The sequence below is a fragment of the Canis lupus genome, unplaced genomic scaffold (assembly GCF_011100685.1).
Source record: "Canis lupus familiaris isolate Mischka breed German Shepherd unplaced genomic scaffold, alternate assembly UU_Cfam_GSD_1.0 chrUn_S2179H2379, whole genome shotgun sequence".
Taxonomy (NCBI): domain Eukaryota; kingdom Metazoa; phylum Chordata; class Mammalia; order Carnivora; family Canidae; genus Canis; species Canis lupus.
In genome coordinates, this window is record NW_023331060.1 from 1243 (window position 1) to 14284 (window position 13042).

The 13042-nt window shown below is 40.3% G+C and overlaps 1 long non-coding RNA gene across 1 annotated transcript; it reads right to left on the minus strand.

The window, feature by feature from the left end:
• Positions 1 to 295: 295 nt before the first annotated feature.
• Positions 296 to 12800, minus strand: LOC119878978. The gene is made up of 3 exons (XR_005387272.1): positions 12720 to 12800; positions 7574 to 7690; positions 296 to 438 (listed from the first exon to the last, which is right to left on the minus strand). It is a non-coding gene; the product is annotated as an uncharacterized LOC119878978 (long non-coding RNA).
• Between the last annotated feature and the right edge of the window lie 242 nt (positions 12801 to 13042).

Genomic DNA, 13042 nt, shown 5'->3' on the forward strand with positions numbered 1-13042 from the left:
AATAAAAACTTAAAAAAAGAGGGGTGGTAGGGGATGAAGCCTTTCTAGAGTTTATTCAATTCAATAAATACATGAAACATGATGTTGTTTTGCTAATCATTTCTATTATTCTCTTTCTTTTATCATTACCATTTAGAAAGTCATTTTCATGTTGGATACTCCATGAAGAGAATTAAACAGACATGATCCCATTTGTTTTTAGATTTGCACCCTAAAAGAGAATGTGCTCATAGCTAGAAAATACATTTTATTTTATTTTTGTTAAGATTGTATTTATTTATTTGAGAGAGAGAGAGCATGAGCAGGGGGGAGGGGTAGAAGGAGAAGCATACTCCCACTTGCTAAACAGGAAGCCTTATGTGGGATTTGATCTCAGGACCTTGCGATCATGACATGAGCTGAAGGCAGACACTCAACTGACTGAGCCACTCAGGTGCCCTAGAAAATACATTTTAAACAAATAAATTGACAACCCATTTACCTCAAGCCAAAAATAACTTTATCTTTATTTTACTCTATTTCTCAAACTGAACTCATTTTCTGCTGAATCAGTTCTCCCTCAAAACTTCTCAATGAACTCTTCTTCTCCCAGTCACTCATGACTGCTAGCTGATTGATTATATTCTCCACCTTTGCAGGAGGCCTTCCTGGACCCAACTTGACCATTTACAGAGATTAGGTAACTGACTTACTCTCAACCATTTTAATATTGGCTCTAGTCATTAACACTTTAATTTCCTCAATATTATTTCATAAATACTATCCTATGGCTTTTGCACACTCTCCAACTTCTCACTAGAGAACCAGGTAACAATAGAAAAATCTGTACATGTACAGAGAATGCAATGAGCATTCTTTAAGTTACTTTATCCTCATATAAAGAGCCAGTATAGTGAGCTCCACTGCCTTCATCTCCAGGATTGTTGGAAACCCATTTCTCTTGCTACATCATGAATTCACATTAATTTGCCAGTCTTGAAAACTAGTTTCTGGAGTCTTTGTAAGATGAAAGATCTTTATTCTGAGTCTCCAAGAATAACTTTAAAAATTAACTCTTCCCATTATCTCACTAAATCCAGAGATCCTCTAGCCATGCATCTTAATAGTCATACTAGCTATTGGGCACTCTTTTTTTCTGTATAACTAACTGTACACAACTTTACATGTTAACACAGTTAATTTCCACAATAACCTTATACAAAAGGTATTACTGTCTACATTTTATAAATGAAACTGAAGGTTGGAGAGATTAAGCCACTTGGCCAAGATCAAGTCTCTAGTACATGACAGAGAAGGTGTTCAAACAACTCTTTGATTTCATCTCTGTGACAAGGATTCACCTTTTCTATTTAGGGTTGGGCAGTACCCATGATTCCTGATTTCCAGGGTATTGCTTCTCTACTATTCTCATAAAGAACTTATTCCAGCTTTACCTAAATATGGAATGGTTGTGTTGTTTTCTTTCCACAGATTACCACTGATACACAGGTGATTCAAATCATAAGCAAACACTAGGAGGCGTTCTATCAAGTACAACTTGTTTAGCCACTCTGCACCGAGCAAAATGACTAGAAGGAAGAACTCACCACAAAGAAAGAATCAGAAACAGTATACTCTCCCACAGAGTTAAGAATTTGGATTAAAATTCAATGTCAGAAAGCCAATTCAGAAGCACTATTATAAAGCTACTGGTGGCTCTAGAAAAAAGCATAAAGGATTCAAGAGACTTCATGACTGCAGAATTTAGACCTAATCAGGCCAAAATTAAAAATCAATTAAATGAGATGCAATCCAAACTGGAGGTCCTAACAATGAGGGCTAACGAGGTAAAGAATGAGTGACTGACATAGAAGACAAGTTGATGGCAAGGAAGGATGAGGAGGAAAAGAGAAAAACAAAAGATCATGAGGAGGATTAAGGGAAATAAATGACAGCCTCACAAAGAAAAATCTACATTTAATTGGGGTTCCCGAGGGCGCCGAAAGGGACAAAGGGACAGAGGACCAGAAAGTGTATCTGAACAAATCATAGCTGAGAACTTCCCTAACTTGAGAAGTGAAACAGGCATTCACATCAGGAGATAGAGAGATCCCACCTAAAATCAATAAAACCCTTCAACACCCTGACATTTAATAGTGAAACTTGCAAATTCCAAAGATAAAGAGAAGATCCTTAAAGCAGCAAAAGACAAAAATCCCTAAACTTTATGGGGAGAAGTATTGGGTTAACAGCAGACCTCTCTCCACAGAGACCTGACAGGCCAGAAAGGGTTGGCAGGATATATTCAGGGTCCTAAATGAGAAGAACATGCAGCCAAGAATATTTATCCAGGAAGACTCTCATTCACAATAGAAGGAGAGATAAATATAGTCAGGAACTGAAAGAATATGTGACCATCAAACCAGCTTTGCAAGAAATATTAAGGGGGACTCTGTAAAAGAAAGAGGAAATCCAAGGAAACAATCCACAAAACAGGGACTGAATAGGTATTATGATGACACTAAATTCATATCTTTCAATAGTAACTCTGAGCATGAATGGGCTTAAAGATCCATCAAAAGGTGCAGGGTTCAGACTGGATAAAAAAGCAAGACCCATCTATTTGCTGTCTACAAGGAGACTCATTTTAGAATGTAAGGACACCTGCAGCCTGAAAATAAAAGGTTGGAGAACCATTTACCATTCAAATGGTCCTCAAAAGAAAGCAGGGATAGCCATCCTCATATTAGATAAATTAAAGTTTATGCCAAAGACTGTAGTAAGAGATGAAGAGGGACACTATATCATACTTAAAGGATCTATCCAACAAGAGGACCTAACAATCATGAATATTTATGCCCCAAATGCGGGAGTTGCCAAGTATATCAATCAATTAATAACCAAAGTTAAGACATACTTAGATAATAATACTCTTATACTTGGAGACTTGAACACAGCGCTTTCTACAACTGAAAGATATTTTAAGCACAAATCTCCCAAGAAACAAGGGCTTTAAATGATACACTGGACCAGATGGATTTCACAGATATCTACAGAACTTTACATCCAAACGCAATTGAATACACATTCTTCTCAAGTGCACATGGAACTTTCTCCAGAATAGACCACATGCTGGGTCACAAATCAGGTCTTAGCCTATACCAAAAGATTGGGATCATCCCATGCATATTTTCAGACTATAATGCTTTGAAACTAGAACTCAATCACAAAGAAGAAATTTGGAAGAAATTCAAACACGTGGAGGTTAAAGAGCATCCTGTTAAAAGATGAAAGGGTCAACCAAGAAATTAGAGAAGAATTAAAAAGATTCAAGGAAACTAATGAGAATGAAGATACAACTGTTCAAATCTTTGGGATACAGCAAAAGCAGTCCTGAGAGGGAAATACATCGCAATACAAGCATCCATCCAAAAGCTGGAAAGAACTCAAATACAAAAGCTAATCTTGCACCTAAAGGAGCTAGAGAAGGAACAGCAAATAAAACCTTCACCCAGCACCAGAAGAGAGTTAATAAAGATTCGAGCAGAACTCAATGAAATAGAAACCAGAACAACTGTGGAACAGATCAACAAAACCAGGAGTTGGTTTTTGAAAGAATTAATAAGATAGGTAAATCATTAGCCAGCCTTATTAAAAACAAAAGAGAAAACACTCAAATTAATAAAAAAAGGTTGAAAAAGGAGAGATCACCACCAATACACAAAGGAAATACAAAACGATTTTTAAAACTTATTTAGACAGCGATATACCAATAAATTAGGTAATCTAGAAGAAATGGACGCATTTCTTTAAAAACCACAAACTACCAAAAACTGAAACAGGAAGAAATAGAAAACTAAACAGGCCAGATAATAAGGGAGAATATTGAAGCAGTCATCAAAACCTCCCAAGACACAAAAGTCCAGGGCCAGATGGCTTCCCTGGGGAATTCTATCAAACGTTTATAGAAGAAACCATACCTATTCTACTAAAGCTGTTTGGAAATATAGAAAGAGATGGAATACTTCCAAACTTGTTCTATGTGGCCAGCATCACCTTAATTCCAAAACCAGACAAAGACCCCACCAAAAAGGAGAATTACAGACCAATATCCTGATGAACATGGATGCAAAAATTCTCAACAAGATACTAGCCAATAGGATCCAACAGTACATTAAGAAAATTATTCACCATGACCAAGTGGGATTTATCCCTGGAATGCAAGGCTGGTTTCAACACTCGTAAAGTAATCTTGTGATAGATCATACTATCACAAAAACAAGAACCATATGATCCTCTTAAGAGATGCAGAGAAAGCATTTGACAAAATACAGCATCCATTCCTGATCAAAACTCTTCAAGTGTAGGTATAGAGGGAAACATTCCTCAGCATCTTAAAAGCCATCTATGAAAGCCCACAGCAAATATCATTCTCAATGGGGAAGCACTGGGAGCCCTTCCCCTAATATGAGGAACACGACAGGGATGTCCACTCTCAGCACTGCTATTCAACATAGTACTAGAAGTCCTAGCCTCAGCAATCAGACAACAAAAGAATAAAAGGCATTCAAATTGGCAAAGAAGAAGTCAAACTCTCCCTCTTTGCAGGTGACATGATACTGTACATAGAAACCCAAAAGACTTCCAACCCAAGATTGCTAGAAGTCATCCAGCAATTTGGCAGTGTGGCAGGATACAAAATCAGTGCCCAGAAATCAGTGGCATTTCTACACACGAACAATGAGACTGAAGAAAGAGAAATTAAGGAGTCAATCCCATTTACAATTGCACCCAAAGCATAAGATACCTAGGAATAAACCTAACCAAAGAGGTGAAGGATCTGTACCCTAAAAACTACAGAACACATCTGAAAGAAATTGAGGAAGACACAAAGAGATGGAAAAATATTCCATGCTCATGGATTGGAAGAATTAATATTGTGAAAATGTCAGTGCTACCCAGGGCAATTTTCACATTTAATGCAATCCTTATCAAAATACCGTGGACTTTTTCAGAGAGTTGGAACAATCATCTTAAGATTTATGTGGAATCAGAAAAGACTCCAAATATCAGGGGAATATTGAAAAAGAAAACCAGAGCCTGGGGCATCACAACGCTACATTTCAGGTTGTACTACAAAGCTGTGGTCATCAAGACAGTGTGGTACTGGCACAAAAACAGACACATAGATCAATGGAACAGAATAGAGAATCCAGAAATGGGCCCTCCACTCTATGGTCAACTAATATTCCACAAAGCAGAAAGACTATCCACTGGAAAAAGGACCATCTCTTCAATAAATGGTGCTGGGAAAATTGGACAGCCACATGCAGAAGAATAAAACTAGATCATTCTCTTAAACCACACACAAAGATAAACTCGAAATGGATGAAAGATCTAACTGTGAGATAAGAATCCATCCAAATCCTAGAGGAGAACACGGGCAACACCCTTTTTGAACTTGGCCACTGCAACTTCTTGCAAGATACATCTATGAAGGCAAGGGAAACAAAAGCAAAAATGAATTATTGGGACTTCATCAAGATCAAAAGTTTCTGCACAGCAAAAGAAACAGTCAACAAAACTAAAAGACAACCTACAGAATGGGAGAAGATATTTGCAAATGACATTTCAGATGAAGGGCTAGTATCCAAAATCTAAAAAGAACTGGGGGTTATTCTGTATGTTGGTAAATTGAACACCAATAAAAAAATAAAAAAAAATAAAAAAAAAGAACTTATTAAACTCACCACCTAAGAAACAAACAATCCAATCATGAAATGGGCAAAAAGACATGAACAGAAATTTCACAGAGGAAGACAGACATGGCTCACAAGCACATGAGAAATGCTCTGCATCACTGGCCATCAGGGAAATACAAATCGGAACCACAATGAGATACCACCTCACACCAGTGAGAATGGTGAACATTAACAAGACAGGAAACAACAAATGTTGGAGAGGATGTGGAGAAAGGGAACCCTGTTGCACTGTTGGTGGGAATGTGAACTGGTGCAGCCACTCTTGAAAACTGTGTTAAGGTTCCTCAAGAGTTTAAAAATAGAGCTACCCTAGAACCCAGCAATTGCACTGCTGGGGATTTACCCCAAAGATACAGATGCAGTGAAACACTGGGACACCTGCACCCCAATGTTTTTTTTTAATTTTATTTATTTATGATAGTCACACAGAGAGAGAGAGAGAGAGAGGCAGAGACACAGGCAGAGGGAGAAGCAGGCTCCATGCACCGGGAGCCTGACGTGGGATTCGATCCGGGGTCTCCAGGATCGCGCCCTGGGCCAAAGGCAGGCGCCAAACCACTGCGCCACCCATTGATCCCCCACCCCAATGTTTATAGCAGCAATGTCCACAATAGCCAAACTGTGGAAGGAGCTTCCGTGTCCATCGAAAGATGAATGGATAAAGAATATGTGGTTTATGTATACATTGGAATATTACTCAGCCATTAGAAACGACGAATACCCACCATTTGCTTCAACCTGGATGGAACTGGAGGGTATTATGCTGAGTGAAGTAAGTCAATCAGAGAAGGACAAACATTATATGGTCTCATTCATTTGGGGAATATAAAAAATAGTGAAAGGGAACAACGGAGAGATAATGAGTGGGAAATATCTATGAGGGTGACGGAACATGAGAGACTCCTAACTCTGGGAAACAAACAAGGGGTAGTGGAAGGGAGGTCAGCGGGTGTTTGGGGTGACTGGGTGACAGGCGCTGAGGGGGGCACTTGATGGGATGAGCATTAGGTGTTATCGTATATATTGGCAAATTGAACTCGAATAAAAAAAAAGTGTCAGTCGCCCAACCGACTGTTCACTCAGTGGCTCTGATCTGTCTTTATTTTAAGATGTGACATTTTGTTAATAGTATTTTTTGTATTAATTTTACTTTTAAAAATTATATTAAATGTTGTTTCTCTTGCAAATAAATAAATAAATAAATAAAAGTTTTGCCAAAAGCCACCAGAACCAGACACCCCATCAACATTTAAGAACAATTAAAAATTCCGGAACATAGGAAAAAGCTTCCCAATTCATTTACATTTCACTCAAACCTGATAAAGATAAAGAGTCAGCAAATATTTGTTGACTATCTATTATATCCCTGGTAATTCTGGGTCCTGAGGATCAGGGAGGGGCAAATAAAATACCTAAATTTTTTCTTCTTTGTGGCTCTCATAATCCCTCAGAAATAAATCATGTTCCTGGGTGGGAAAATTCAACATTGTCAATTTTCACAGATCAATATCTTAATGTTCTAATTTAAAATCTCAAAGGTATATGTGTGTTTATTTGATAAATTGATTATAAGTTCATCAAGAAAAATACATCAATGAAAGCGATCAAGAAAATATTTCTTAAAAAAAGAAAAGTAATAAAGACATCTCCATGAGATATCAAAAATGTTATATAAAGGATTTTGTATTAGTGAGAAATAATAGGAAGTTCAGAAATACTTTTGTATTTATTGAAATTTATTTGATATTTTCCTTTCAAGCTACTGGTTTCCCTTAAATGGTGCACTATTTTGCTTTTTTCCCATATATCAGTGGGTATGCATGATTCAGTACCTGTACAGTCAGAGTTTTGGGGTCTTCAGGTAGTGATGGAAGTAGGAGGTAGATGGTAAGCTGAATGTTTCACTCTCAGGAGATCAGAAAGATTTTCAGACCAATTTTCAGGATACTCTAAAATGGAAAGAAAAATAAAGGTTTTCTCTTGAGGGAATCAAACAGTGGCAAGTAGTAAGGTATGAGAATTTGGGGGATCCTCGAGATTAATTTTTATATAATTGTTGTAAAACTCTCTTAATTTTCCAGAGAGATCTTGAGCTGGGTTACTTGCCCTTCTGTATGCCAATGCATCTCTTTACCTATCAAAGGAGAATGAATGTTGGGGAGTAATTTAGATAATGGAGGCTCTATAGATATGATGTATAGGCAGGTGACTCCTAACCTGAGTTGTAAGTATGTACACAGTGGATGGTAAAGCATCTGGGTGGAGTCAAGTCAGCAAACTGAGGAAGTGAAGCTAATCAGGACCTCTACCAACAAGATGGGTCTGAGGCAGGAATCAGGTCCAGAAAAAGGAAAACAGTAAAACTGGATTTATTGAGCACTCTCCATGTGCCAGGCACATGTCCCTGGAAAGCACTGGGTATGTTGACAAAATGTGGAAACTCTACTAAAAAAAAGTTTAGTTGAGTGGATCGGATGCTAGGGGAGGCTGTGTAGGCAAGCAACCCAATTTGGGCTGTTGCCCCTGCTGAGTAATTCTATGGTACTCGGCAACATTTCGATTTCCCCACTAGTCTCTGAGTTCCTGAAGAGTAGGGATGGTGTCTCAATTTTGAATCCCAGTATTTAACATAATACCCTCACACAGTGGGCATTCAAAAACTGCATGTCAGTGTGGACACCAGCTTCCAAAATGGCCTTCAGTGATTCTTGCCTGCTGGTTCTTCCCATACTAAGACTAGCTTATCTAAGTACTAGAATACGTGGATATATTGCTCCTCTTGGGATCATGCTCTTCCTTGGATCACTTACCCTGGGAGAAATAGCTGCCACTCTAGGAGCCCTAAAGAGAGGTCCACAGAGAGATACTGAGACCTCCTGCCAACAGCCAGCACCAGCTTGCCAGCCGTGTGAGTGAATCAACTTCAAATGGCTCCTCTGGATTTAGTCAAGCCTTCAATGACTATTCCAGCCAATATCTTGACTGCAAACCTGAAGTTCTTATGACAGAATCCAATCCAGAACCACTCAGCCAAGCTGCTCCTGAATTACAGAAACCATATGAAATAATAAATATTTCTTATGGTTTTAATAGCTACGTTTTAGGATAAAACCAACTAACTTTTATCAAGCACCTACTCTGTGTCAAATTCTAGGGATCCAAAGATAAATTTTGCTCTGGGCATATGAGTCACCTTCTTCCAGAGAAGGCTGAAAGGAAGTGAGATGCACTGAGCCAAATTCTTGGCTCAGCCTAAGGATCTGCTTTCAGGCCAAACTGGCAGCGGTCCCTACACCTGTGTCCACTCTTATCTGCCTGGCTGGCTTAATTCCAGTTCTAAGGGAGCACAGCTGTTGGCAGTGGCAAATATATGGCTCGGGGTCATCAAGGGGTGAAAAAAAAAAAAAAAAAAGCACTGACACCTGCATCAAGGTGAGGAAAAATAAGCCTTGACACCTGGGTATTACTGACCACCCTCTTCACCAACATACTTCGCCCTCCCCTGATCTGTTTTTCATAGAGAGTCAGACTCTACCAAAATTAGGTCACGATGTTCCTTACACCTATTGCCACTACCCCTTCCAGAATGAGGAGAAGGGGGCATAGGTACAAGGTCCACATTTCTCTGGTAGTAATTGCCCTCTCCTTATCCTTGCTCTGGGATGTAATAAGAGAAGGCATTTAGCAGCTGCAGCATCCTATGGCTGCCCTGTCTTTCCCCTCCAGAGCTGTGGCAATAAAAGCAGAAGGGGACCCGGGAAGAAGTTGAGCAGGGCTAACTGTGCTCTTCATGAACTGGATTTCCTCCCAGGACCTTTGCTACTGGCCTTGAGTGTAGGGCCCAGTCCTGCAGAAGGAAAACTACATTCTTCAATTAATGCTCCGGTATCTCAACTCAGCTCCTTGTATGCTTTTTCTGGTGCTGGCTTGGTACCATGATTTCCAGCACAGTGCTCTTCATTCTCTCTGTGGGTTTCCACATCCCTAAGGGAACTTGGCCTCAGTGCTGAGTTAATGCTTTCAATTATAAGCAGTTGTGTCAGATTAGCCAGGTCTTCTGCTGAAGGGGTTCTGCTGGCTTTCTCTCCACAGTGGGGGTTGGTGCTTGTTCTCATGAATCTGGGATGGGTGGAGATATGAACATGAAAGCCTTGAGGACCTGTGGTCATAAGATGGCAGCTATGCTGCTCCCACAGTGATAAAGAGGTCTTCTCTTCTACAGGGCTGGGCCAGGAAGCTGACTGTGACCAAGGTTGGTGTGGAGGCATAATGGGAAGATGCCGCTCTGGGTCTCCTACTCTTTTCACCCTTCTTCCTTCCCACAGGTGGGGAGGGGAGCTCTCCGGAAATGGGGTGGTAGGCATCTGTTTCCATGAGGCTACTACATGGAGTCTCTCCCACCACATGCCCTGGGCTCTGGGCAGAGGAACTAGAAGTCTAGCCTTCAGACTGATATAATGGAGCCCTAGGAAAGTCCCCAATATATCCAAAGGCCTTGAGCCTTCAAACTCTGGAAGTCTCCTGGGTGGCAGGAGGTCCCAATATTGGAGCCTGTCTGGTGACTTCCTGTTTTTGTATTTCTTTTTTTCTTTCTTTTCTTTTTGCAGGTGTGGCTGTTCTGCTGCAAGGACATGTGAGTCAAGAATAACACCACCTCCCTCTTCCTGAAACTCACTCATTTTCCTCTCCTTTCTTCCAATTCTGCACTCCCTTCTTCCATAATGAAGTCAGGACTAGAACCGCAAGCCACCAGCCACTTTGCTGGATTCCAGAATGTCAAAACTGAGAGACAACAGAGCTCATCAAATCCAAAATGCCTCACTTGATAGATGAGAAAACTAAAGCAAAGAGAGGGGAAGTGACTTGTCCTTCATTACTCAGCATCAGGATTTATCCATATGTTCTGATGCCAACATCAGTGCAAGTCTCAATTACTAGCAGCCTATATTGGTCTTTGTGTTGTCTTTTCACCTCTCAAACTTCACCCACTTTGTGGTACCTAGGCATTGGGCTATGGGTGTGAGACAAGACTAAGGTCCAGACTGGGGGACTCAGAAGAGGAGAGTAAGGACAGCATGAGCTTTGGAGTGAGACTGTCTGGAAACAGTACATGTACAATAAAGATTTGGGGAAAGAATGGATTATTGAACTGGTAATAATCTTAATCTTTCAGTTTGAGAAATTTTCTGAGGCTCATCTAAAAATGAGGACAATATTTCTCTCATAGAACCATTGCAGGAATTAACATTTAAGCAAAACAATGTGTATAAATCCTCTAAACAAAGCACCAATCCCATCATATGCCTCTACAAAAGGTAGTTGTTTTACTGATAATGAACTTGAACAGCATGTGAAGTATTCATACAAGGAGTGCTATTATCCTGGTTACTTGCTTCTGTGATGACAATTTTATTTTATGTGTTGGTACTAATTGATTTTTAAAGCTTTCTGAGTCATAAAAGGTGCTCAGATTCTGCTGAAAAAAGTATCATGAATGTTTAATAAGTTCTCCCACAGGCATAGGAAAGGAGCATAGCAGTATCTACTGGGGACCAGGCTAACTTGAAGGTAGCCCTTCCCCCTTGCAGAAGTCATCAGTAAGCGAGACCAACAGTGGAGCTTTACACTACAGTGACAGATGCTTTCTCCTTACAGACCCAGCCTATAGGCCAGTGTCTTACTTTAACAATGGGCCCTTGTATCAACAGAACCAACCAAGTTCTTCCCCACAGATGCAGGCTCACATCTGTACACATACCTAGTATGTGCCCTCACTGGCATAAATGACAAGACTGTTCCCTAGGAATGGAATAATGTTAATGTCCTGTATCCTGAGTTCTGAGCCTGGAAAGAACAGCCTGTGGAATTGAATCCACAGTGAGTGGGAGAGGAGGAATAATAGAGAGCCCAAGTTCAGTCTGTAATTCATTCTCAAATATCATAAGATTCTGGCAGACAAAACCCTTTGCAGATAGTTTCTTCCTGAAAAGGAGACATAGTGTCTGACACACATGGTAAACTATGGTGTAAACACTACATTAGCAGATGGGGGAGGGGTACTTGCCACGTGGGATTTTATTTTTATTTTTATTTTTTTAAAGATTTTATTTATTTATTCATGAGAGACACAGAGAGAGAGGCAGAGACACAGGCAGGGGGAGAAGCAGGTTCCATGCAGGGAGTCCGATGTGGGACTCGATCCTCCTACCGGGATCACGCCCTGAGCCTAAGGCAGATGCTCAACCCAGGCATCCCGCCATATGGAACTTTAAAGGTCATACTTAGGCCCTGCCCATTTTGAGTCAAGAATGAGGAGAGAATGGTTACTTTCCACAATGTCTGCATCCTGCAGGCTCACAAAAATCTCACTTGAATGTTCCCCTTTGTTTTTTTCTGCATCAAAGGAGATCTAGTTGACTTGCTGGCCATTGGTAGCTGGAACTTTGGCCCTTGGAAATAAGAGTCTTTCCACGGCTAGGGCATGAGGGTGAAGGCAAGAGAAAGAGTCCTTCAGGCTGGGTGGAAAATAATGGTGCCAGAGGAGACCTGGAAATGGATATTGCAGAGGGGAAAGAAGCTGGTGTCTCAGAGAAACTGACATCTGCTGGTGGGAAGGGCTGGTGGCGGCAGCAGATGTAGAGAAATAGCAACAGAAAATGGAGAGTGGGCCGTCAAAACACTCAAAGGATCATAGAAAACAAGGAATAGGGGAGAAGGGGCTTGGTGATGGAGAAGCACCCAGGCCGATAAGAATGCAGAGCCCTAGGCTTGTCTTCTGGGAAACAATCAGAAAGGATTGGGGGTCTCACAGGCATTTAGGCTTGGAGTTGGACAAGAGGATTATAAGATTAGATCTGACTTGCTTATAGAGTTGCCCGAGTCAGTGGTAAGTCACTATTTAATTATGAAAATGGTACATTTCCACAATTGTTTTTAAATTAGATAGCACAAAGTAATTTGACATACAAAATAACTTACCCCTGTTTCTTTCTTCTTCTCTTCCCAGGTTCTCCAGAGATAACCATCCTGGAAGTGCAGTGTTAGAATGAATTGCAGTGACTGCTTTTCTTCTTGTTCTAACAGCTAAGTAAACTTTCTGGAAGTTACCTATCAGCTAGCAAGCTAATTCTCACCTATAGTATTTCATCCAAATTTTTCTGCCTAAAGTATCCACTCCACCAATATATCTTTTCCTTATCTTGCCCACAAATCACTTAAATAAAAAATCTGGATATGTTAATCCCCCCAAACTCCAACATCTCCCCCTGCCCTTAAGATACCCAATTTGTGCTAGTTTACTT